This window comes from Mustela erminea, chromosome 14, assembly GCF_009829155.1.
Source record: "Mustela erminea isolate mMusErm1 chromosome 14, mMusErm1.Pri, whole genome shotgun sequence".
NCBI classification, from domain to species: domain Eukaryota; kingdom Metazoa; phylum Chordata; class Mammalia; order Carnivora; family Mustelidae; genus Mustela; species Mustela erminea.
Window position 1 is genome coordinate 31,650,332 of NC_045627.1, and position 26,227 is coordinate 31,676,558.

Sequence of the window (26,227 nt, forward strand, 5' to 3'; positions counted from 1 at the left end):
TTTTTTTTTAACCTATTGAATTTAATAATGTGATAATGTAGAATTATTTCTAACTGGAGTAACTTTCTGTTCATTCAGTTAGTGCTCATTTCTCTTTAGAAAGTAAGGAATGAGCAGATTCCTTTATTAAAGAACGCTAATATAATCTCATTATCTATTTTTTCTATATTTTGTGCTACTTCATATCAGTACTATCTGCACCTTTAAATATATTTATTTTATTTACTGAGATCCTGCCCGTTTGATCTTTAACCAAGTCCAAAACATTGATTTAGGAAGAGTTTAGAAGTTTTTGGTTAGGACATTCTGAAGTTGACTAAGAAACTAGCATTTTTTTCAAACAACTATATTGACCAGAATGTCCTAGATTTTTTACATACATTATTTCTACTGATTTTCTTTCCTTTTTTTTTTTTAATGATTTTATTTATTTGACACAGAGAGAGACAGCTAGAGAGGGAACATAAGCAGGGGGAGTGGGAGAGGAAGAAACAGGATTCCCACAGAGGAGGGAGCCCAATGCGGGGTTTGATCCCAGGACCTTGGGATCTTGACCTGAACCAAAGGCAGATGCTTAACAACTGAGCCCCCCAGGCACCCCTCAACTGATTTTCAAACGAAACGAAACAAAACAAAACACCTCCTTGGGAGGTATTCATTTTATTTGCGGGTATATAATATAATATGGATACCACATACATTATGTGGTATAATATATAATATTATATAATTATATAATTATATAATATATTGTTTTAAAAAGGTCAGGTCACAAGTATAAGAGGCTGTGCTGGCATTCGATTACATATGTGTGATAACAAGGCCTACAATCTTTGCATTTTTGTACAATTATCTAAAATGTTACTTAATATGTTGATAAATTTGACATGAAAATGGGTTTCCATGTTTCAGTTAGATTATGTTGGAATAATCAGAGTCATAGAAGACTCTTTATGTCTGACCTACTCAGGGCATTTACTATGCTTATCATCAAAGCAAGTGTATTGTTAGGGTCCAGCTGTGCATTATTTCCGAATTTACTTGACTCCAGATCTCCAATGGGAAACTTTTTAGAAGCTGTCCTTCCTATAATACTACAGAAAATACATGGGGGAAATTATACAAGGGAACCTACTGTTGTGTGATTATGCTCCTTCAGTCATGATGAATGTTCTCAGTAGACCCTGAAGCAATGAAAGTTACTGGATGATTGTTTAGTATCCACCTGCAAATTTAGGGTAGTGTGCATATACAAATAAAATCTTGGGTCATGGAACAACCCTCTTAAAAGACTTGTTTACATGCTAAGAGGAAAAGTTGTGCAAGCCTGTTTATTTGCTTCTTAAATATTATGAACTGTATTTGCCAGAGTTGGCCAAAGAGGAACATTATAATTCTGAAAATTATTGAATAGGGTCATAATATTATGTTTTAACTTAAATTGGGATAATTAAGTCTAAGTAAAGCCATAGATCTTAATATGTTGTTCCAAAATAAATCCATAGTTTAAAAATTCAAATTATACAAGTTCAAACCCAAATAAGAAATAGTGATTAAAAAATGGCTCCGCTCATTGTGCTGTATGGTATTGCCTCACGAGTACTCAGAAGTTTATCTTTTATGTTTTTCCACTAACACTGGATTATTCTGCAACCACACTACTGCCTCTGTTGGTGATTTCTCATGCTGCTTCTCTGCTGGGTACAGATGTCCATCTCTAGAAATCACTGATGTTCCACACTTCCTCAGATTCCCTGACAGGCCTCCTCTCTAGGTAATTTGCAGAATAGCTATGGTACGAGGCAGCTGAATTCTAACCAACAATTGCTTGATCTTTTCCATAATCAAGCCCCAGAGATGGCGATGTATCCCTTTTTTGCTAGATGAACATTGCATCCAGTCCTCATTTTCTACCTTCACTGTCCTCTTTCTGGGATGATTAACAATGAAAACAACTCTTCATTTAAGGTATAGTATGTGGTCTGACTCTATGAACCTGCCAAGGCAATCAAAGACTAATTTCTGGACTTCTGTAGCATGTAGGTAATTTAATCTTATCGTCATGTGTAGAACGTTAATGGTATGATTCAGGTAAACACCAACACCACGCTAAGGCCAGTTTTGTTTTTTTAATGATTTCTCTTCCATTTTGAAAAAATATCATTTTGATATTACATTCTCATAGTGTGAAAGGTGTCTGTTCTTAAACTCCTATGTTTTAAAGCTTATGTAAACTAAGTAATAGCATATACATATACACATGAAGACAAGTTTCTTAAAACTTGTCAAGAAGTAGCAATAGCATAGCAGAGGGGTGTCTACACACACACACACACACACATACACACACACGTAAAAAGAAAACTTACACAAGGCTGAGTTTGAATATGTGCTTATTCCAATTTAACAGGCATGAAATGGGCTTTAGGAATCTGCATTTTCAAATATCACCAAGTGATCTGAAAACTGGAGATCTAAAAAATAAGTTTTAGAAAATGTCTTAAAATTATAGTCAATTTCTAGAGTGCTGAAATGAAAACTCAAGTAAAGGTAGTGTTGTTAAAGACATGATGTACCTTTTAAATTTGAAACAGCCCTTTTCACATGACTTCATTTAGACATTTCCCACAAACAGTAATTGCTACTCATTTTACATTGGCCTGATTTGAAGCGCCTATTCTCCTGCTTCTACAGTTTTTTTCCATTTTAACAAATTAATTAATAAAAAAAAAAAGGCTCTTGTCTCAAACAAACAAAATGAAAGCATTCTTGGAAAATCTGATGCAATGTTCAAATTGGATCACTGCTATGGCAACCTTGTTTTGCTTTCTCATTCAGTCCATACTAAACACATGTCAGTCTTAGCTGGTATCTTGCATCTCTAATATTCTTAGTGAAACAGTGTTGTAACATGAAAACACTCTTCACTGTAGTTTCTATGGATACTATCCAATAATACATCCCAGTCTTCTATAAACAATTCACATTAGCCAAACTGTCCTACTAAATTTCTCTTTCACATTTCATATGCAATCCTAACTATATACCTTTTTCTTGAAATTTTCTGCCTACAGAACTCTCCTTTTATTGAAGTCCACCTCTTCAAGCACCATTACAAGTTTCAATATTTCTGTCTAAATACTCCATCTTTAACTGTTGATTCTCATATGAATTTCTAGTAGAATTTTTTTGTGTGAACTAAATTTAGGATGGAGCTGATGTCATTTTATGCGGGCATTCATCAGATAGTGTAAGTATACAGTATGCATTCTACTATATATATTCTCTTCTCATGAATGTTCAGTCTCTTTATCTGAAGGTAGAATCCTGCAAACTATTTACCCTTTTTTGCACTTATTTTTGTATTATGAGTAATTTGCACAGGGTAGACAAACACTGTGTACTCAAAACATAAATGAGTACGTTAGTATATGATTATAATGTTTATATAAAGGGGTATGTTTTCCTCTTAAACTTAATACTTAGATAATATAGATTTCTCTATGGAAAAATAACATATTTTTACTTAGATGAGACACGAATGATGATCATTACTAAAATCAACAGAATTGTCAGAGTCTTAACAGCCCAGTCGGAAATTTACCAAGGAACTATTTGTTTAACAGCAAATGTTTTCCCCTTGAAAAGTGTTAGCAGATCCCAAGGCATAAACATACACATGGGAGCCTGAAAGAAGTTTTGTGCAGTTTGTGTGTTGTGATTGTGGGAGTTGTTATGGCAGATGACACTTTGGTTAACAAAAGCTGTTAAATTTGCTTGGATTCACTGCAAAATTTGGATATGTATGCAATTCATTTTTAATCATATGGTGTTATTTGGTACACTTTGAAATAGACCTTGTCTATGTGAACCACTGTAATGCACCCCAAGCCAGATCCATGAACTTTTAAAATTGCTTGGAATTACTGAATTTGTTCCAAAATATATCTGATTATCATTTATTGGACTATAGTCATCTAAAGGAGTTCTCGAGACCAGAGTTCTATTAGGAAGGGTAGGAATAAGGTATTCGGAGAATAGTTATAATATAGTGAGATGAGTAAAAAAAGAGAAAGCTTACCGTTTGTGGAACAAAGTAGTCTAGAGACAGTTATATGTTACAGAAGGCAACAGGGAAAGGAAGACTTATTCTTTAAATGGGCTTGGGACAGACTATCTGCAATGTTGGGGAAAAAAACATAGTTTTTTGTGGCAAAAGGTGCATTTTAAATGGTTACTGTGTGTGTAAAATTACTGAAAAATTATGATATGGAAGTAACTTTTTGTGAAAATTTGAAACACCTTTTTTTAAAATTCTTAAGAGTGGAAATCTTGGCAAGAGATAAAAGAAGGAAATTTGACCAAGTTAAAATAATTTTTGAAGGTCAAATAATAGTAAATGCAAGAGTAAATATGTGTAGTATATGCTTATAATTATTATATAAGAGTTTTATTCAAGTCCTTAAGTCCTTAAGATCTTGATATTTAAATGAATAGAAAAATATAATTTGGCTTTCCTTTAAGAAAAAAATTAGAAAGTCATATATTTGATTGTGTTCTTAGGAAAATTAATTACATTAAATTAAAGGAAAAATGTGGAACAAATCTTTAGACCTAAAATATATCAATATTTGTTTTTACACTATGCTGTATTTAATTTCATTACTAAGGAGTTTCAGGGGCTATATAGAGTTGAAGACATTAAACAAAAATGAATTAAAAAAAGCTAATCAAGTTAAACAGGTCCTTAAATGAAACTGGGCACATATTTTTTAATATGGCGGTGCATATTTTTGCTATTTTAATGCATATATATGCATTAAAATTATGTGTATGTATATATATACACACATAAATAAGGTGTGTTTGCATTAAAAAGAAAGCATAATTTTTAAACAATTAAGAAGTTTATAATTTGTTCCATCATTACTTATGATTTCTCTCTACTTTTTCTCTCATCTTTAGTATAATGCTGTAAAGAGTTTTGTGCTTTCAAATTCTACAGCAGATTCATAAAATATGCTTAGATGATTATTTAATGCCATGTGTGGCTAGTAATAGCAGTTTATGTTATAAAATCTTTATTAAAAAATTTAATTCACTATTTCATCCAGGTATAAAAACCAGATTATAACTTTTGGTATTTGAAGCAATATCTTGTCTGAGGTTAACTTGCATAAAAATTTTAAGATAATCTTGATTATTTCTGATAGTTTCTAAATCTAAATACATACTACATGGATTTACATTTACATATTAACATGAACAAAGGTTATAAACCTTGAATTCTCTAAGGAAGAATTATATCTAACACAAACATATGGAAAATATTGAACTATACTTGTTATGGGAAAAATCCAAATTAATATATTTATTAATATAAATTGTTAAATAGCAAAAAAAAATAAAAAACTAATCATCAACATAGAAAAAGTTCATTTAAGTGGAATTGAGCATTTCATATATATTTTGTAAAGGTTTTATTTACTTGACAGAGAGACACAGTGAGAGAGGAAACACAAGCAGTGGGAGTGAGAGAGGAAGAAGCAGGCTTCCCGCTGAGCCAGGAGCCTGATGCAGAGCTGGATCCCAGGGTCCTGGGATCCTGACCTGAGCCAAAGGCAGATGCTTAAAGACTGAGCCATCCAGGTGCTCCAGCATTTCTTATATTTTTATAAAATAATTCTTTATAGGAAATTAGAAAACATGAACCAGGTTGAAAACATTATTTAAAGGCTCTCCTATTACTCAGATGTAAACACATTTTTACAAAATGCTGTAGAGATTTCTAAAACAATGCATAACTATAGAAGTAGTGTGTAATTTGGTGTTGAGGTTAAATGGTTCCTAAGAGAAAAATCTGATAAACAGTGTTAAAACATTAAAAAAAAAAACATATTATTTAATTAACTGGTAGTCTGTAGATAGAGCTCCAGATATGGTTAAGCAGATTTATGAAATCAGGTATGGGGTCACTGTCTATGATATTCCTGGACTTTTTGTAATTTCAAATCATACGGCTCAGCTTCCATGTCATATTCTTTGGATCTCAACTACAGGTGGGAGGCCAGCAGGTAGCCAGTGTCATGACTGAGCTTTCTATCTTTACTCTTAAGAGAATTTAAAAGGCTTTCCTAGAGGTCCCATATATGTTTCTCTTCAAGACCACATGCCAGAACTAGGTCATGCAGAACTACTGTTTTATAGGAAAGTCAAGGAAACTTAATGTTGAAACTTTTCAACCTTTATAAGATGGGAAGGCAAGAGAATATAAAAAGATTTTGGGAATCACTTTGGAGGGATCCAAAGGACAGTGTCTACCACAATAGATTTGCTTTTGTGAACCTAGATGCTTTTCATATCTGAGTATTAACATACATGCTTTACCTAAAACTAAGTGCAGATCCTTTAAAGTAATTCATGTTTTCAACACGAATATTAATTGTTGACTAGTACTTTGTTTCATGTATGCATTATCATTTATTCAAATAATTTCCTATGAGATGGTTTCTTTTACTTTCATTTTTAAAATAAACATTTGAAAGGAAATCTTGACACATAGCCATAGACATTTTTAATTATTCAAGGGTGAATTACTATAAATTGTATTGCTGAGTAAAACTGTATGAGTAATCTTTTTTAGGGGGGTTTTAAAATGTATAGGTTGCATAAACTTACAGCAGAAGTTTTTGAAACTACAAATGCATAAAATCAGGAAACAGAATTGACAGTTTTACCTCCACTATGGTGATAAACTTACTACAACTTGTCCCCTCCACTGAGTACAAGTAAAAAATATACAAAATAAAACAATACCAAAACCAACAACCATCTGAAAATTCTGGAAATAAATATAAGTAGCAGTATTGGAAAGGAGTAAAAACTTGGAAAAAGTCCTGTGCAAGACTAAATTTTATGTTTTTGTTTGTATGTTTTATTTTTGCCCTGCAACTTTGCTCCAAGCATAAGCTTCACACAAGGAGTGATGCAATGGCACAAGGGACTAAAATCCAAGAGAGTCCCATATTTCTTGCCAGAGAAATCAGGAAAAAGGACTTCAGTGTGCTGGAGAGCACATGACAGAAATCTAGAGAGGAGATTTTTCATGTTTTAATTGACTTGAACTTTAGTCTAACCCATGATCTACACATGTGCAGCCCAAATCCAAATCAAAAGAGTAAAGTGTTAGGAAAAGAGAAGGGGTATTTGTAATATCCACTCAAGTCTCGGGTTCACCACTTCTTCTCCTTCTCCTTCTCCTTCTCCTTCTCCTTCTCCTTCTCCTCCTTCTCCTTCTCCTTCTCCTTCTCCTTCTCCTTCTCCTTCTCCTTCTTCTTCTTCTTCTTCTTCTTCTTCTTCTTCTTCTTCTTCTTCTCTTCCTCCTCCTCCTTCTTCTTCTTTTAAGATTTTATTTATTTATTTGTCAGAGATAGAGAGCACAAGCAGGCAGAGTGGCTGGCAGACGCAGAGGGAGAAGCAGACTCCCTGTCAAGCAAGGAAGGAGTCAGGTGTAGGACTTGATCACAGGACCTTAGGATCATGACCTGAGCCGAAGGCAGACACTTAACTGACTGAGCCACCCAGGCATCCCCCAGATTTCTATGCATGCTGAGAACAGACACAAATGAGGCCTAGGTGATGCCATTGAGACTTGAGCCACTCCCTACAGAGGCAAGAGAGAATATGCAGTCTAATGTAACCAGATGAATGCCCACAGAAACAAAAATATTGATATTATCCAGGTAAGGATAACAGGACTCAGAGCCTACACAATAGAATATTCACAATATTCAGGATACAATGCACTTTCCCACCATAAAAAGAACCAGGAAAATGTGGCCAATTTTCAAGGGAAAATTAATCAACAGATAACCATCACAAGACATATCAGATGTTGAAACTGTCAGAGAAATTTCAAATCAGATATTAAAACTATGTTCCATGAGATAAGAGAAAGAATATTTGCAATAAATAAATCTATAGAAATTATCTGCAGAGAAGTGAAAACTACATGAAAAAGAAAATAGATCTATTTTTAGAACTAAAAAATACAGTACCTGAAAATTTGTTGAAAATTCTCACTGAAGCACAGAGGCAGAATAGAGGCAGACAGCAGAGGAAAAGAATCAGCTAACTTGAAACACATCACAATTATTCAACATAAAGAACAGATGGAAACACATTAAAAAAATAACAGAATCTCAAGTAGGCATCCATGAGACATAACCAAGAGATATAACTTGCATGTAATTGGAGTCTTACAGGATAGGGGAAAATAATGGGACAGAAAAGAAATCAGAAAAAATAAAGGCAAATTTGGTGACAGACAATTTCATTTTTCTACATGTGGCTGTCCAATTTTCCCAGCACCATTTATTGAAGAGGCTGTCTTTTTGCCATTGGACATTCTTTCCTGCTTTGTCAAAGATTAGTTGACCATAGAGTTGAGGGTCTATTTCTGGGCTCTCTATTCTGTTCCATTGATCTATGTGTCTGTTTTTGTGCCAGTACCATGCTGTCTTGATGACGACAGCTTTGTAATAGAGCTTGAAGTCCGGAATTGTGAAGCCACCTTACACCACACACAAAAATAGACTCCAAATGGATGAAGGACCTCAATGTGCGAAAGGAATCCATCAAAATCCTTGAGGAGAACACAGGCAGCAACCTCTTTGACCTCAACCGCAGCAACATCTTCCTAGGAACAACGCAAAAGGCAAGGGAAGCAAGGGCAAAAATGAACTATTGGGATTTCATCAAGATCAAAAGCTTTTGCACAGCAAAGGAAACAGTTAACAAAATCAAAAGACAACTGACAGAATGGGAGAAGATATTTGCAAATGACATATCAGATAAAGGACTAGTGTCCAGAATCTATAAAGAACTTAGCAAACTCAACACCCAAAGAACAAATAATCCAATCAAGAAATGGGCAGAGGACATGAACAGACATTTCTGCAAAGAAGACATCCAGATGGCCAACAGACACATGAAAAAGTGCTCTATATCACTCGGCATCAGGGAAATACAAATCAAAACCACAATGAGATATCACCTCACACCAGTCAGAATGGCTAAAATAAACAAGTCAGGAAATGACAGATGCTGGCGAGGATGCGGAGAAAGGGGAACCCTCCTACACTGTTGGTGGGAATGCAAGCTGGTGCAGCCACTCTGGAAAACAGCATGGAGGTTCCTCAAAATGTTGAAAATAGAACTGCCCTATGACCCAGCAATTGCACTATTGGGTATTTACCCTAAGGATACAAACGTAGTGATCCAAAGGGGCACATGCACCCGAATGTTTATAGCAGCAATGTCCACAATAGCCAAACTATGGAAAGAACCTAGATGTCCATCAACAGATGAATGGATCAAGAAGATGTGGTATATATACACAATGGAATACTATGCAGCCATCAAAAGAAATGAAATCTTGCCATTTGCGACAACATGGATGGAACTAGAGCGTATCATGCTTAGCGAAATAAGTCAAGCAGAGAAAGACAACTATCATATGATCTCCCTGATATGAGGAAGTGGTGATGCAACATGGGGGCTTAAGTGGGTAGGAGAAGAATCAATGAAACAAGATGGGATTGGGAGGGAGACAAACCATAAGTGACTTTTAATCTCACAAAACAAACTGAGGGTTGCTGGGGGGAGGGGGTTTGGGAGAAGGGGGTGGGATTATGGACATTGGGGATGGTATGTGCTTTGGTGAGTGCTGTGAAGTGCGTAAACCTGGTGATTCACAGACCTGTACCCCTGGGATAGAGTATTATGCCTCCATCAGAAAGGATGAATACCCAACTTTTGTAGCAACATGGACAGGATTGGAAGAGATTATGCTGAGTGAAATAAGTCAAGCAGAGAGAGTCAATTATCATATGGTTTCACTTATTTGTGGAGCATAACAAATAGCATGGAGGACATGGGGACTTAGAGTGGAGAAGGGAGTTGGGGGAAATTGGAAGGGGAGGTGAACCATGAGAGACTATGGACTCTGAAAAACAATCTGAGGGTTTTGAAGGGACGGGGGGTGGGAGGTTGGGGTACCAGGTGGTGGGTATTATAGAGGGCACGGACTGCATGGAGCACGGGGTGTGGTGCAAAAATAATGAATACTGTTATGCTGGAAATAAAAAAAAAAATAAAGAAAAGAATAAATGTGAATACAGTGAAAAAAAAAATTTGGTGACAGACAAATTTATAGACTTGGAAATCTCAGTGAACTCCAAGTAGGAAGAACTCAAGGAAATCATGCCTAGGTATGTTAAAATCAATTGTAAAAGCTTAAGATACAGGAAAAATATTTAAAGCAAATGTGTATTTGGAAACAATGATTTGAAAGGCAATGATTGCTTCACCAGAAGTGGAACAACTCTGGAACTGACCTAACAAAATAAAAAAGTGATGCTTCAAAAGAAGGAAACTTAACTGCCTGTTGGAGCAAAATTTGCAATTTATAAATCAAGAAAAAGAAACTCCCATTATCAGTAAGGTAACATCCATAGTATATGGCATATAAGAAAAATAATTATTTGGCATGCCAAGAACTGAAAAAATCTGACACAAACCCAGGAAATAAAACAGTCAATTGAAAGTGATCTGAGATAACTTATGTATTGAATTAAAAGATTAAAAAAATCATTTTTACTAGATTAACAGACATAAAGAAAAATATAGTCATTATGCATAAAGAGGCTGGTAATTTGGCAAAAAATTGAAATTATAAAAAGTAATTGGGGCACTAAGATGGCTCAGTTGGTTGAGAGAATGATTCTTGATTTTGGCTCAGGTCATTAGATCAAATCATGTACTGGAGTCTGTGCTCAGCACAGAGTCTGCTTGAGATTCTCCCCCTCTGTCCCGCTTGAGCTCTCTCTTTCTCTCAAGTAAATAAATAATGTGAAATCTAGAACTATATTTATAACAACTATTTTTAATTTATTTAATGGAAGATTGCAGATTGCAGGACAGTCAGAGAGCTTGAGTGAGGGTCAGTAGAATTACCTAATCTGAAGAACATTATAGGAAAACAGTGCGTTGTGGGACAGGATTTCTACAGAAGTAAGATATATACAGGGAAATGATAATGCATTACAGCAGACTTCCCATTAGAATTGATAGAGGACATAAAATAGTGGAATGATTTTTAAAGAGTGCAAGAAGCATCAAAATAATACTGTTAATGTGAAATTCAACAGACTTTAATATTTTTAAATTATAATAATACAGACATTTTTGGAGAAAAAAGGGAAATTGTCACCAGCTGGTTTAAATTATAATAAATACTTAAGAACCATTTTCAAAATGAAATTAATTGATGCCAAATGGATTTTAATATCTACAGGAATTTTACTGCAAGTTTCAGAAATCATAAATATGTAGGTATATAAAAATAATTATTTTAAATGTAGGTTCATTAAAAAGCATCCACTAAAGGAAAAAGTACAAATGCTTTAAGATTATAATTATGTGGGATCATATACTGGATATGATGACTCCAGCATAACAGACAAGTAAATAAGTGAAATGAAAACTATTATAATTTCTTACATTTTATGTGAAATAATGTGTTAATCTTAAATACAATGTGATCTATTGGTAATGTATATTCTAATTCCTAAGAGAATCCATAATGAAAAATGCAAAATGGTAGGCTCAAACTCAAACATCTCAAGAGCTACACTGAATGTAAATAGACTAAAGATTCCAATGAAAAGGAAAAGATTGAAAAAAAACCACACTTTATATTTTCAATAAAAGACTCAATCTCAATTTCAATACAAACACACAGGTGAAAAGCAAAATGGATAAAGAAGATCTACATACATGAGATCTACATACATATATATAAGAATATTACTCAGCCATCTAAAAGAATGTGGGTGGAGTTAGAGTGTATTATGCTAAGCAAAATAAGTCAGTCGGAGAAACACCACATGGTCTCACTCATATGTGGAATTTAAGAAACAAAACAGATGAACATGGGGAAGAAAGAAAAATAAAACAAGATGAAGACAGAGAGGGAGGCAAACCATAACAGACTCTTAACTCTAGGAAACAACTGAGGTTTGCTGGAGGGGAGTGGGTTGGGGAGATGGAGTAACTGGATGTCGGGCATTAGGGAGGGTACATGATGTGATAACACTGGTTGTTTTATGCAACTGATGAATCACTGAACTCTACCTCTGAAACTAATAATACAGTATATGTTAACTAAAGTGAATTTAAATAAGAAATTTTAAAAAATGATTAAAAAGTATGCACCATGCAGAAAGTTAGAATATGAAGTCTGGAGGAGCTTTAACAATATCATGCAAAATAGTCTTAAAGACAAGTATTACCAGAGAAAAACTGGTACAGCAGTAAAGATAGAAGGCTCAATTCTTCAGGAAGAATGAACACTTATACATGTGTATGTACCTAATACCAGAACCTCAAAATACAGGAAGTAAAACTGAGAAAACCAAAGGCAAAAACATGCAAATGCATTATCTGAGCTGGGCATTTTAACACCTCCCACTAATGGATAAAAGGAAGTATGGAAAAAGGTCAATAATATAAAAAATGTGATCGACACAATTATCCACCTTGAACTAATTATTATGACAGAACACTACACACAATAAGGACAAAATGCTTATTCTCTCAAATTCATAAAAAATGTTCACCAATACTGATCATACGGTGCAGCATACAATGTTTCCATGAATAAGTCAAACACTACAGAGCATATACTCTGAGTATAAAATTATAAGTCAAGAAAAGCATATTATAGTGGAGATAAATAAAATTAAGATATCAAAATTTTCCAAATATATGAAAAATAAACAACAAAATTCCAAACAACCTATTGGTCAAAGGAGGAATCACAAAAGAAATCAGAAAATATGCTGAACTATGTTCTGAACTGTTCGGCAATTAAAACAGAGTAAATCAAACTAATCAATGAAATCTTGCCATTTGCGACAACATGGATGGAACTAGAGCGTATCATGCTTAGCGAAATAAGTCAAGCAGAGAAAGACAACTATCATATGATCTCCCTGATATGAGGAAGTGGTGATGCAACATGGGGGCTTAAGTGGGTAGGAGAAGAATAAATGAAACAAGATGGGATTGGGAGGGAGACAAACCATAAGTGACTCTTAATCTCACAAAACAAACTGAGGGCTGCTGGGGGGAGGGGGTTTGGGAGAAGGGAGTGGGATTATGGACATTGGGGAGGGTATGTGCTTTGGTGAGTGCTGTGAAGTGTGTAAACCTGGTGATTCACAGACCTGTACCCCTGGGGATAAAAATATATGTTTATAAAAAATAAAAAATTAATTAAAAAAAAAAACAGAGTAAATCAAACAAATTTTAAGCAACAATTAGAAGGAAATTTATGCCATAAATACATATTTTTCTTCTTTCAAAATGAAAAAATAAAAAGTTTGAATTTACAATTTGTTATGTAAAATATGAACACATTGTTATGCAAATGCCAATCATAAGAAAATTAAAGACAACTCAATTTCAAAAGCATTGTGGATAATGCACCACAAAATAGATTATAAAATAAATAGCAATATAATATGTATTTTTCTTTCTATATTAGTATATACATTCTTAGTTTTCCTTTGGGTAAAAGTACTGAAATAATTCACCGACTTAAGGACTCAAATGCATATTACCAATTACCAGTGAAAGAAGATTAGAAATGTTTCGAGTTGTGTTAGCACTGTATAAGCATGCTCATTTCCCTTAAATGATACTATCTCTGATTATTTAAAAAAAATCTATCCAACCTGATAAAATTGATAGTCTGTTCAATTTAATTTTGCTATTTTGTTTATAAAAGAACTTAAAAAAAAACAGACATGGCATGATTATACTAGAAGCACTAGAAAATGTAGCTAAATATATATTTTTAAAATAAAATCTTACTTTCCTTCATTAGCATTATGGTTGTAGTAAGCTTCAGACTAAGTGGCAACTGTTTTTGTATTATTAAACCACTTGGGATTCACCTCCTCGCCACATTCTCCCCTCCTTTCTCCAACCCTGAAGGCAGACTAAAGTAAACACCTAAATCAGGCTCTGACAATCCTATACTCTCTCCCAACAACTCACAATTAGTGCTTAGCAATGAAATTTGGACTTGGGAGACAATTTTCCCATTGTGCTTCAGGAAGAAAAAGAAATGAGTTCTTTAAGAAAGAATAATAAAGCAGAGGTGAAAGAGATACAGAGACTGGGGTAGGTAGTGGTCAAGGGAGAATGATGGAATCAACTTGCTGACAAGGTCTGCATAGTCACTAAACTAAGCTTAGATCAAATTTTGTGTGTCCTTGGAGCTCATAATCAGTCTGCATAGTCAGCATTAGAGCTGTGGCAGTTTAGCAATAGCCCAGAGCTTGATGAAGTTGTTAGGGCCACACACCATTTCTACAGCGCAACAATTCACCAACTTGTAGCAACTGGTTCTGTAATTAGTGTTGCCAATTCTCCCTATAGAAATTGTTCTAGTGTTATATCTAAATCAAATTATCTATTTCCACTGAATTTCCCATCAGCATTAGTTAAAGGAGTTTTTTTTTTCTTCTCTCTCTTTTTTAAAAGAATAAATTTGACCAACATTTTTATATTCAACCACATTTAAAATGTGGACTACAGAAGTAAGTGCTTTTGTTTAAGCACAAGTGGGAAAAATAATTAAAGTTATACTTCGGATCATGATATCTACAGAAAAAATAATAAAATTTAAATAGAATTATTGGAGACATGTATGTCCTTCAAAGAGCCTTTAATTGACCTATTTGTAATTTCCTCTGGTGCATGTATAGAGATGTGTGTGCTTTACATCACAAAATAATATACAGAATCAGATAGGTAATTTAGATCAACTTGTTGTCTTATAGCAAGTTAATATCTCAATAAGTGTTATTAAAATATAATTATGTAAGTAATAAATATGTGGCTAGGATTAAGTTCCCCAAGTTTTTGTCAATGAACTCTTGTTCAAGTAATTTATAAGAGAAATGTACTTCTATATTCACAATATTTAATTTTTTTCAAGTTGGGGTTTTTAAAAGAAAACATTAGATTGGGGAAAATCAAAACACTTATTAGTTTTAGGGTGGTAAATCTGAATTGGAAAGTTTGACTTAGAACTGTAGCCAGGAGCATTTATTCCTTCCTGCCATATATATTTATACTTCTATAAGTTAGAGCTTGGAGTCTGCCCATGAGGAAGCTTGTATTTATAGAACATAGCAGACAGTATTTACTGACTTTATCCAATAGGATATATTACCTTTCTCAAATGAGGACACATTTTAAAGAGATAAAAAGAGATGAGTTTTACAGTTGGGTTTCTAAGAACGCAGGTTCTGTTTTGCCCCAAAATATTTATTTCTTGGAATTGGGCTTGTTAAGAGATCCAGTTTTCAGCAGTCCAAAAAAAGAGGAAAAGGGCAAGGCACCTGAGAACAGTAATACTGTAACACTTTAACTCTATTTAATAGGACAGCATGAACCAATGCATTTAAGATGATTACCACTCCACCCATAACTTATCCATAGGAAAATGGGTATAACAGATGAAAGATGTGGTGTTTCTCATGTAAGAAGCATCATGGAAAGAAGGACACAATTGAAGAGAGACTCTGCCAACAAAAATGAACAGATTCATCAAAAGTATTTCCTCTTCTCTAATAACAGCTTATTTAAACCCAAGGAAAATCAATGTCAAATAAGAACTCACTAGATGGAGCTATTGTTGATTGTAATCAAAATGAAACCATAGCTTTTGTAGCATATTTATTAGGATCAACAGATGACCTAGCTATCATTAAGGACACCAATAGCATATTGGCTTTCAAAGAACATGTTTTACCGTATGAACCCAGCTACTGTGGATGACATGAAAAATCTGGTAAATCTGTGGGATGAACAAAAACAGTAGTTTTAGTATATATCTGAATCAAATTTGTGTGCACAGGCACAAAGTACATCTGTTATGTATGCATAAATGAAGACCCAGAAATTGTATCAGTAAATTAGAGTCAGCGTCAGATTGGAACCCAGTGATTTAGGGCTCAGAGTTCTTATCAATATATACAACATTATATTACATTCTGTTCCTAAGTCAAAATTGTGTTTTTTGCTTCAATGCATTCAGAGCTTGGATAGTCTAAAAGAGTTAATACTTTTGCCAAAGTCATCTCTTTAAAACTGCCTGATAATATGAGAACCTGGATCTTCAAAAATAAAGTATTTTACTGACTTTGGTGATATTATGGGAAATTTATTCCTTGTTAGAGATGTGCAGAGATCTTGAGCTTTTCTGTCACCAATTCATCTGAAGACAACATGAATATTTTTGGAACAGCCTGATTTAATTAGAAGTTCAATGAAGGTCGAAGTCAGTAAGGGACTCAGATGTTAAAATATGTACTTTTATTTCATGGGACCAGCTTTGCCATAAAGTAACATCTATTAACAATGAATTTGAATGTGGGATCAGAGTAACAATGCTATATTTTAGAATTATTTATTTGGCCTTTATTATACTTTAGGAACAAAAATATTCATACTTATTTGGAGGAAAAATTAGAATGAGTGAAATGCGTGGTCTACTTTTTATTGTTTAAATTTTGGGAAGATCTTTATCACTATTTAGAAATACAATATGTTTTTGTTTTTGTATGAAAATTCTCTCTCAAGCCTTATTAAATTTATTGCAACTCTCACAGTGAATGTCAGCAAATAGTAAGAATGTCTGTTAAATAAATGAAACAAAAAGTACTCTCTATTTTACTCATTTAGTTCCCAAACTGACCTTCATAAAATTTGCATGGGTGATGACAATAGGTTTTCTTGTGTAAGATGTCACCTTGCTAACATCACAGGGTTGTTTTAGCCTATAGCATAGATTAAATGATGACTAAAATGATGATTATTTTCATTGTTTCATGTCACAAAAAGCCCAAGTATAAAACTCATTTTGAAACTTAAATTAACATGGCATTTCTTTATTGGACAGATAAAAACTGAATTTTTTATTCTTATTTTATCCATTTGTTTTTTATCAATGAGTTAATCACTCATCCAGGTAATTCTTTTAACAAACTTCTAATGTGAACAAACAAGCGAAAAAGTACAAACAAAACGAAAGGCAAAAAGGCAGTGTGGGACATAAAGATGGAGGAATTTATTTAGGCTCCTTGGGAATGTAGGCATTATGCTAAGCATGTTAAAAAAAAAAACAAACACGAAATAATTAAAAAAAAATTGGTATATCCTTTTGTCGAAGAGTCAGAGAAAGAGTAAAAATTTAAGTAGAAATTAACTTACTTAATGAAAAAATAAATAGAAAAAGGAATTCCAGTTTGAACTACAACATGGAAAGAACTTAGAGTTGCTATTACTATGTTTATAATATAAATCGAAACAGTAAAAATCAGTATCTTTTTGTACTCAACAACAAACTGAAATTGCAAGGCAGTTCCTCTCTGAAATCTGGATCAGAAGCTACTGGGGCCATAAACTGGTTGGAGCACTAAATCTTAATTTTGGCAAATTCTTAGAGGTGGAGTATAGACCAGCATGTGAGTGAGAAACTTATGGGAGTCACAGTCTTAAAAAGGTTATTCCTTTCTTGGATTTTACCTATAGGAGTCTCACTGAATTCTTATAATAAAGATTCAAAAAAGATTCCCTTACAGCTCTGGTAGGAGAGAAGAAGACTAATCATTATGAAATATGCCACAGAGTTCTCCGTTAACAATGGTCTATTCCCTAAGGACAACAGGTTACCGGATATTAGACTATGATTCCAATTAAAAGACATCCTGGATGGACAAAACTATAGCAATTATAATAAGACTGAAAGTTGCCAGGTTTTCAGGTGATAGAAGGATTGAGTAGATGAAGTACAGAGGAAGTTCTAGGGTGGTTAAACTATTCTGTATGATCCTGTAATTGTGGGACCATGACACTACATTTGTCAAACTCCATACAACTTTGTAGTACAAGAGTGAATCTCAGTATATACAATCTCAAACAAATCATTTAAGAAGTCAAAGCACTGTAAGAGAGAATATATAAAATGCAAGAAGGAAATACAACTGTATTATAAATGTGTAAAATAACCTCACTGGAGAGGATGGAGGAAAAATGTAGATCTAAGTAATTTAATAAATAAGCATAATTTGTAATATTAAAGGCAAGGGAGATCTTACATAAGCAGTGTACTGTAGTTGATGATGTTATTTCCCAGGGGAGTACAGGATAACAATTCTGATACCATTATAAATGTTTACGGGAACTAAAAAATTAAGTAAATGATGGCAAATTGTGGGATCCACATTTCTCACTGTTAGAGAGTATGAGGTTACACATAAGGAAGGGTAAGAGGCTAGAATTGTCCATGTAGTAATGAGTTAGAGTTGGGGACATCCGTATGAATTCATAATCAGCTATATAATGGCACAGGTGGTTACATATATAAAAATTATAATTATGTGAGTATATATATATGTATATATATATATATCACTTCATGTGCATATATGTCATACATTAGTATACACACATATATTTTCTTGCTCTGTTTGCCAAGAGAGCCTACAAGCAAGAACACACCAGTAAAAAAGATCCCACCAAATGCCAGATCTTAGTTTTATAATACCATTCAGAAATTAAAAAGATCCAAAGATTCTAGCTTAAATCGCTGATCCTAAGACTGGAGAAGAAAACACAATATCAGCATGAAGCATTTTGTGGTGCTTGAAAGTAAGGAAATCGCCCCCTCCCCTAAATAAAAAACACAACTGAAGGGGGCTGAGATGTTGGTATAGTAGCAGGACCCTAGACTCCTCTCATGGCTCGAACACAACTAGGTAACTATCGAGTCATTCTAAATATTCAAAAAATCAGCCTGAGAACTGAAAGAACACTCTCTACAACTAGAAGAAAAGAGATCACATCGAGTAAAGTAGAAGTGTGGAGATGTATGCCACAGAAACGGATTGTGGTGCTACAGAGGGGTGGGAGCCTTGGTCATGGAGAAAGACCAGAAAGAGAGGAGCACACAGGGGAATCCACAGGGAGAACATTTCCCCAAAACCATTTGCTGGGAAATGAGAGGGGTTGATTTTTGTGAATTCTTGCAACCACTGGGGTTTGAAGACTGGAGTTTTAAAGTTGGGCACGCTTGGGTCAGGATAAAGCCCTGAGGGCACTGCCCTGCTCCTAAAGAGAAGGCAGGCAGGTAACCTGAGGGAAGTGGCATGGCATGATCTGAGGAACATTTGGAGCATGCAGTGGGCCATCATCCGCTCTTCTTGGAACACATCTGTGAGAGACCACATTCACAGAGATGCCTCTCCTGGGACAAAAGAGCTGGTGAGAGCCATGTCCCTACCCCACCCCTCAGCACAGGTGCAGAGCCATCTGTCTTCCTAGGGCTGGTAGCCCAAAGACTCGCTACCTAACCTGCTTGCTCCAAGTCCCACATCTTTGTGCAATGGTGTATCTCTCCTCCTCAGTCAAACTTCCCTCAGTCCCAGCTCAGTGAGACCTTCCCCCAGAAGAGCAGTTCAGGCTCCTGCCCACACCATGTCCCAAAAGCCAGGAGTTCTAAAAGTTGGCAGTCTTGGCCAGGATAGAGAGCAGAGTGCACTATGATTTTCATGGAGAAAAGTCAGGCAAACAACACAGAGACAGACAGTGTAAAAATCACAATCTGAAAAATGCCTGGGACACATTGCAGGGAGAATATTCAATCTTCTTAGAGTGCTTCCCTGAGAACAGAAGGCATAGAAATACTTATCAAGGGCTAAAGGAGCTGGCTGGTGCCATTTTTCTCCCCTATCCCTCAGCATAAGCACAGAACTAACTCTGGTACACAGCAGAGCACCACACTGGTGGACTAACCTGCTCACACAAGGTCTCACACCCCTGCACTCTGGTACTGCTCTTCTCACTAAAGTTTGCCTCAGTCTGAGTGAGGTGGGCCGCTTCCCCAGAACACCAGCAGAAACCTCTGCCAATACCACCTCTCCTAACCAAAGAGTTCTTCAAGGCGATAGTACTAGTAGAAGTAGCCTCAGGTCTCATTTAACAAGCCAGACCTACAGCACACCTAGTTATAGCTCGCCACACTCTGGTCAAGGTCCAAACATTGCCCACTGCAGACAAGGAGAACTCAGGAGATAACAGCCTGAAAGATAAAGCTGCAAAACAGCAGCAGAGTACACATAGAACACACTAGAGATACTACCTGAAGCACCAGGCCCTGGACAATATAGGACCTCTTCTTCATAAAGCCATCACTCTTAGGAACAGGAAACATAAGACTTTTTTCTTCTTTCTTTCTTTCTTTCTTTCTTTCTTTCTTTCTTTCTTTCTTTCTTTCTTTCTTTTAGAGTAGGAGAGAGAGAGTTGGGTGGGGCAGAGGGAGAGGGAGAGAGAATCTCAAGGAGGCTCCATGCCCAGTGCAGAGCCTGACTTGAGGCTTGAACTTAGGATCCTGAGATCATGACCTAAGCTGAAATCAAGAGTAGAAACTTAACCCAATAAGCCACACAGGTGTTCCAACAGCCTTCTCTAAAAAACAGGAAAGGCCAAGACAAAAGGCCAAGAGAGAAGAATTCATCCCAAATGAAGGAAGAGGATAAGGTCACAGCCAAAGGTCCAAGGAAAACAGATAGAAGTAACATGCTTGATGGAGAATTTAAAGCAACATCACAAGGATACTCACTGGGCTTCAGAAAAGAATGGTAGATTTCAGGGAGACCCTTACCACAGAGATAAAATAGTAAAAACGAATCAGTCAGAAATGAAAAATGCAGTAACTGAGATTGGAAACAGGCTTGATGTAATGGACACAATGCTGGAAGAAACAGAACAGATTAGTGATATAGAAGACAAAATAATGGAAAATTATGAAGCCCAACAAAAGAGAGAAGAATTATGAAACATGAAAGTAGACTTAGGGAACTCAGTGATTCCATCAAATTTAATAACATTTGTATCATAAGAATCCCAGAAGAAGAAGAGAGAAAAAAGGGGGAAGAAAATATATTTGAGGAAATAATAGCTGAAAAGTTTCCTAATCTGGGGAAGGAAACAAACATCCAGATCCAGGGGACAGAGAGAACTCCCATCAAAATCAACAAAAGCAGGCCAACACCAAGACCTTTTGTAATTAAAATTTCAAAATATAGCAACAAAGAACCTTAAAAGCCACAAGACAAAAGGAGTCCTTAATTTACTAAGCAAGACCCATAAAGCTATCTGCAGATTTCTCAACAGAAACTTGGCAAGTCAGAAGGGAGGGATAGGTATATTCAACTTGCTGAATGGGAAAAATCTGCAGCCAAAAATATTCTATTCAGCAAGGCTATCATTCAGAATAGAAGGAGCGATAAAGAGTTTCCCAGACAAATAAAAACTAAAAGAGTTCATGACCACTAAATCAGCTCTGCAATAAAAAAAAAAAAAAAGGATTCTTTGAGTGGGAAGGAAAGACCAAAAGTGACAAAGACAAGAAAGCAACAGAGAAAATCTCCAGAAATGACAAAACAAATAATAAAATGGCACAAAACAAGTATATATCAATAATTACTTTGAATGTAAATGGACTAAAATCTCCAATCAGAAGGCAGAGTATGTCTGAAACAACAACAACAACAACAACAAAAAACCTTGACCCATGCATATGCTGCCTATAAGAGACCAATTTTAGACCTAAAGACACCTGCAGATTGAAAGCAAGGAGATGGAAAATAATTTGTCATGCTCATGGATGTCAAAAGACAGCTGGGATAGCCATGCCTGTATCAGACAAGCTAGAATTTTAAAACAGATTGTAACAAGAGATGAAGAGGAGCACTATGTCATAATAAAGGGGACTATCCAACAAGTATATCTAGCAATTGTGAATATTTATAACCCCAATATAAGACCACACAAATATATAGAACAAACATAAAGAAATTAATTGATAGTGATACAGTAATAGTAGGGGACTTTAAAACCACACGTCAATGGACATATCATCTAAGCAGAAAACCAACAAGGAAACAATGGCTTAGAATGACACACTGGACTAGAGGGACATAATAGATATATTCAGAACATTTCATCCTAAAGCAGGAGAATATGCATTCTTTTTAAGTGCATATGAAACATTCTACAGAATAGATCATGTACTAGGCCACAAAATATGCCCTAACATGAAAAAAAAAATGGAGATTATACCATGCCTTTTTTTTTTTTTTTTCCACAACACTATGAAACTTGAAGTCAACCACAAGAAAAAATTTGGAAGGACCACAATTACATGGAGATTACAACATGCCACTAAAGAATGAAGGGGGTCAGTCAGGAAATCAAAGAAGAAATAAAAAAAAATACATGGAAACAAATGGAAATGAAAACACAATGCATAATGGTCCAAAACCTTTGGGATGTAACAAAATCAGTCTGAAGAGAAAGACATATAACAATACAGACCTACATCAAAAACCAAGAAAAATCTCAAATAAAAGAACTAGAAAAGGAAAAATAAAGCCTAAAGCCTGAGGAAAGAGAGAAATAAGAAATATTAGAGAAAAAATAAATTATATAGAGACTAAATAAATAAATAAATAAATAAAAAATAGAACAGAACAATGAAACCAGTAGCTAGCATTGAAAAAAATTAACAAAACCAATAAGCCCCTAGCCAGACTTATCCAAAAGAAAAGACAAAGGACCCAGATAAATAAAATCACAAATAAGAGAGAATAGATTAACAAACACCACCATAGAAATAAAAAAAAAATGAGAATACTATGAAAAAATGTATGTCAATAAATTGGAAAACCCGGGAAAAAATTCTTGTAATATATAAATTACCAAAACTAAAATGGGAAGAAATAGAAAACTTGAACAGACTGATAATCAGGCTCCCAAAATAAATAAACAAATAAATAAGTCAGTAATTAGAATTCCTTCATAATCACAAGTCCAAGGCCAGATGGCTTCATAGATGAATTCTACCAAAAGTTTAAAGAAGAGTTAATACCTATTCTTCTCAAACTATTTCAAAGTAGAAATGGAAGGAAAACATTCAAATTCATTCTGTGAGGCCATCATTATCCCAATACCAAAACCAGATAAAGATACCACAAATGGTAAGATTTCTTTTTTTTTTTTTTTTTTTTTTTTTTTTTAACTTTGGGGATGGTTTTGTGCTATGGTGAGTGCTGTGAAGTGTGTAAGCCTGATGATTTATTGACCTGTACTCTTGGGGCAAATAATACATTATAGGTTAATTAAAATAATAATAATAATTTGTAGTTGGAGAACTCCCAAAAAGAAAATAAAGTTAGAAAAAGGTTAAAAAAAAAAGACACCACAAAAAAGGGGAACTATAGGCTAATAGCTCTGATGAATGCAAAAATTCTCCATAAAATACTAGTAAATCAAATCCAATGGTACATTAAAAGAATTATTCTCCATGATCAGGTGGCATTTATTTCCAGGCTGCAAGAGTGGTTTAATTATTAACAAATCAATCAACTCAATACATACATCACATTAATAAAAGAAAGGGTAAGAATCATACCTTCATTTTAACTGATGCAAAAAATCATCTGATAAAGTACAACACCCATTCATGATAAAATCCACAACAAAGTAGGGTTAAAAGGAACACACTTCGATATAATAAAGGCTGTATACACAAATCTCACAGTTAATATCACCCACAATGGGGGAAAAACTGAAAGCTCTTACTTATGGCCAGCAACAAGACAGGAATGTCCACTCTCACTACTAATACTTAATATAGTACTGGAAGTCCCAGCCACAGCAATTATAAAACAAAAAGAAATAAAAGTTATCCAAATCAGCAAGGAAGAAATCAAACTTTCATTATTTGCAGATGACATGAAATTCTTTATAGAAAACCCTAAATATTCCACCAAAAATTTGTGAGAACTGAAGCATGCATTCAGTAAAGTTTCAGGATAAAAAATCTATATACAGAAATCTGTTACATTTCTATATACCAATAATGAAGCAACAGAAGGAGAAATCAAGGAATGAATTATATTTACAATTACACCAAAACCCACAAGATACCTAGGAATAAACCTAACCAAAGAGGTAAAAGACCTGTACTCTGAAAATTATACAACAATGATGAAAGAAACTGAAATGACACAAAGTAATGAAAAGACATTTCACACACATGAATTGGGAGAAAAAATACTATTAAAATGTCTATATAACCCAATGAAATCTACGTATTTTAATGCAATCCTTATCAAAATATCATCAGCATTTTTCACAGAGCTAGAATAAACAGTCCTAAAATCTGTACAGAGTCACAAAAGACCCTGAATAGCCAAAGCAATGTTGAAAAAGAAAAGCAAAACTGGAGGTAAAATAATTCCAGAATTCAAGTTGTATTACAGAGCACCAGTGATCAAGACAGTATGGTACTAACACAAAAATAGAAGCATAGATCAATTGAATAGAATGAAAACCCAGAAATGAAGTACAACTATCTGGTCAATTAATCTTCAAAAAGCCAGAAAGAATATCCAATGGGAAAACAAAAACAAAAACAAAACAAAAAAAGTCTCTTCAACAAATGGTATTGGGAAACCTAGAGAGCAACATGCAAATGAATGAAACCGGACCACTTTCTTGCACCATACACAAAAATAAATTCAAATTGGGTTACAGACCTAAATGTGAGACAGGAAATCATCAAAATTCCAGAAGACAATATAGGCAGTAACTTCTTTGACACTGGTAATGGCAACTTCTTACTAGATATGTCTCTGGAGGCAGGGGAAACAAAATAAAAAAGAAACTATTGGGAGTTCATTAAAATAAAATGCCTCTGACCACAAATGAAACAATCAACAAAACTAAAAGGAAACCTACAGAATAGGAGAAGGCATTCGCAAATGACATATCCAATAAAGGGTTTGTATCCAAAATACATAAAGAACTTATCAAACTCAATACCCAAAAAACAAATAATCCAGTTAGAAAATGGGCAGAAGACATAAATTGACGTTTTCCAAAGACATCAAGATAGCTCACAGACACAAGATGCTAAACATCACTCATCATCAGGGAAATACAAATCAAAACTACAATGGGATATCAACTTACACCTCTCAGAATGGCCAAAATTAGTAACATGGGAAGCAACATACGTTGGCAAGGATGCAAAGAAATGGGAAACTTTTTACACTGTTAGTGGGAATGAAACTGGTATAACCACTGTGAAAAAGAGTATGGAGTTTCTTCATAAAGTTAAAAGTAGAACTACTCTGTGATCCAGCAATTGCACTGCTGGGTATTCACCCAGAGGATACAGAAATACATATTTGAAGGGATACATGCACACCAATGTATATAGCAGCATTATCATTAACAACAACCAAATATATCAATCTATAATGGAATATTACTCAGCCCTAAAAAAGAATGAAAATTTTGTCATTTTCAGTGAGTGCATAGAGCTAGAGCTAGAGTATTAGGCTAGGGGAAATAGTCAGAGAAAGATAAATACTGTATGATTTCACTCATACATGGAATTTAATAAACAAAACAAATGAGCATGGGAGAAAAAGAGAGAAAGTCAAACCAAGAAACACACTGTCAGCTATAGAGAACAAACTGATGGTTACCAGATAGTAAGGGGGTGGGGTAGGGAGAATGGATCAAGTAGGTGATGGAGATTAAGGAGGGCACTTGCTGTGATGAGCACTGGCTATTGTGTATTAGTGCTGAATTACCAAATTCTATACCCAAAACCAGTTTTACACTGTGTGTTAACTTCCTGGAACTTACGTAAAAAATTTGGAAGAAAAAAACACACAATAACTTGTAATGATAGGGTATGTCAAATATGAACAAACAGAAACTGCCAATAGCCAAAGATGGAACCATTTTACAACCAAAATAAAGTAGTATTAGATTCTAAAGCCAAGCTATAAAATAAATATTCATTCATACTAATATTACCAAATGAATGAATAAAAAAGTGGGGAGAAAAGACACACTTCCCACATACAACAATTTCAAATAATTTATGTAGATACTCTTCCCTCAAAGTCCTCCCTCAGTGAGGGAGAACATAACCTCTCACTCTATAAATACAGGCTGTAAGTAGTTACTTTCTTTAAAAGAGTACAGGATGGAAAACAGGGAAGGAAAA

The 26,227-nt window shown here is 34.6% G+C and overlaps 1 long non-coding RNA gene across 1 annotated transcript; it reads left to right on the top strand.

Moving 5' to 3' along the window:
- Positions 1-14,327: 14,327 nt before the first annotated feature.
- Positions 14,328-24,600, top strand: LOC116573499. The gene is made up of 3 exons (XR_004278846.1): positions 14,328-14,338; positions 19,278-19,281; positions 24,375-24,600. It is a non-coding gene; the product is annotated as an uncharacterized LOC116573499 (long non-coding RNA).
- The last annotated feature ends 1,627 nt before the right edge of the window (positions 24,601-26,227 follow it).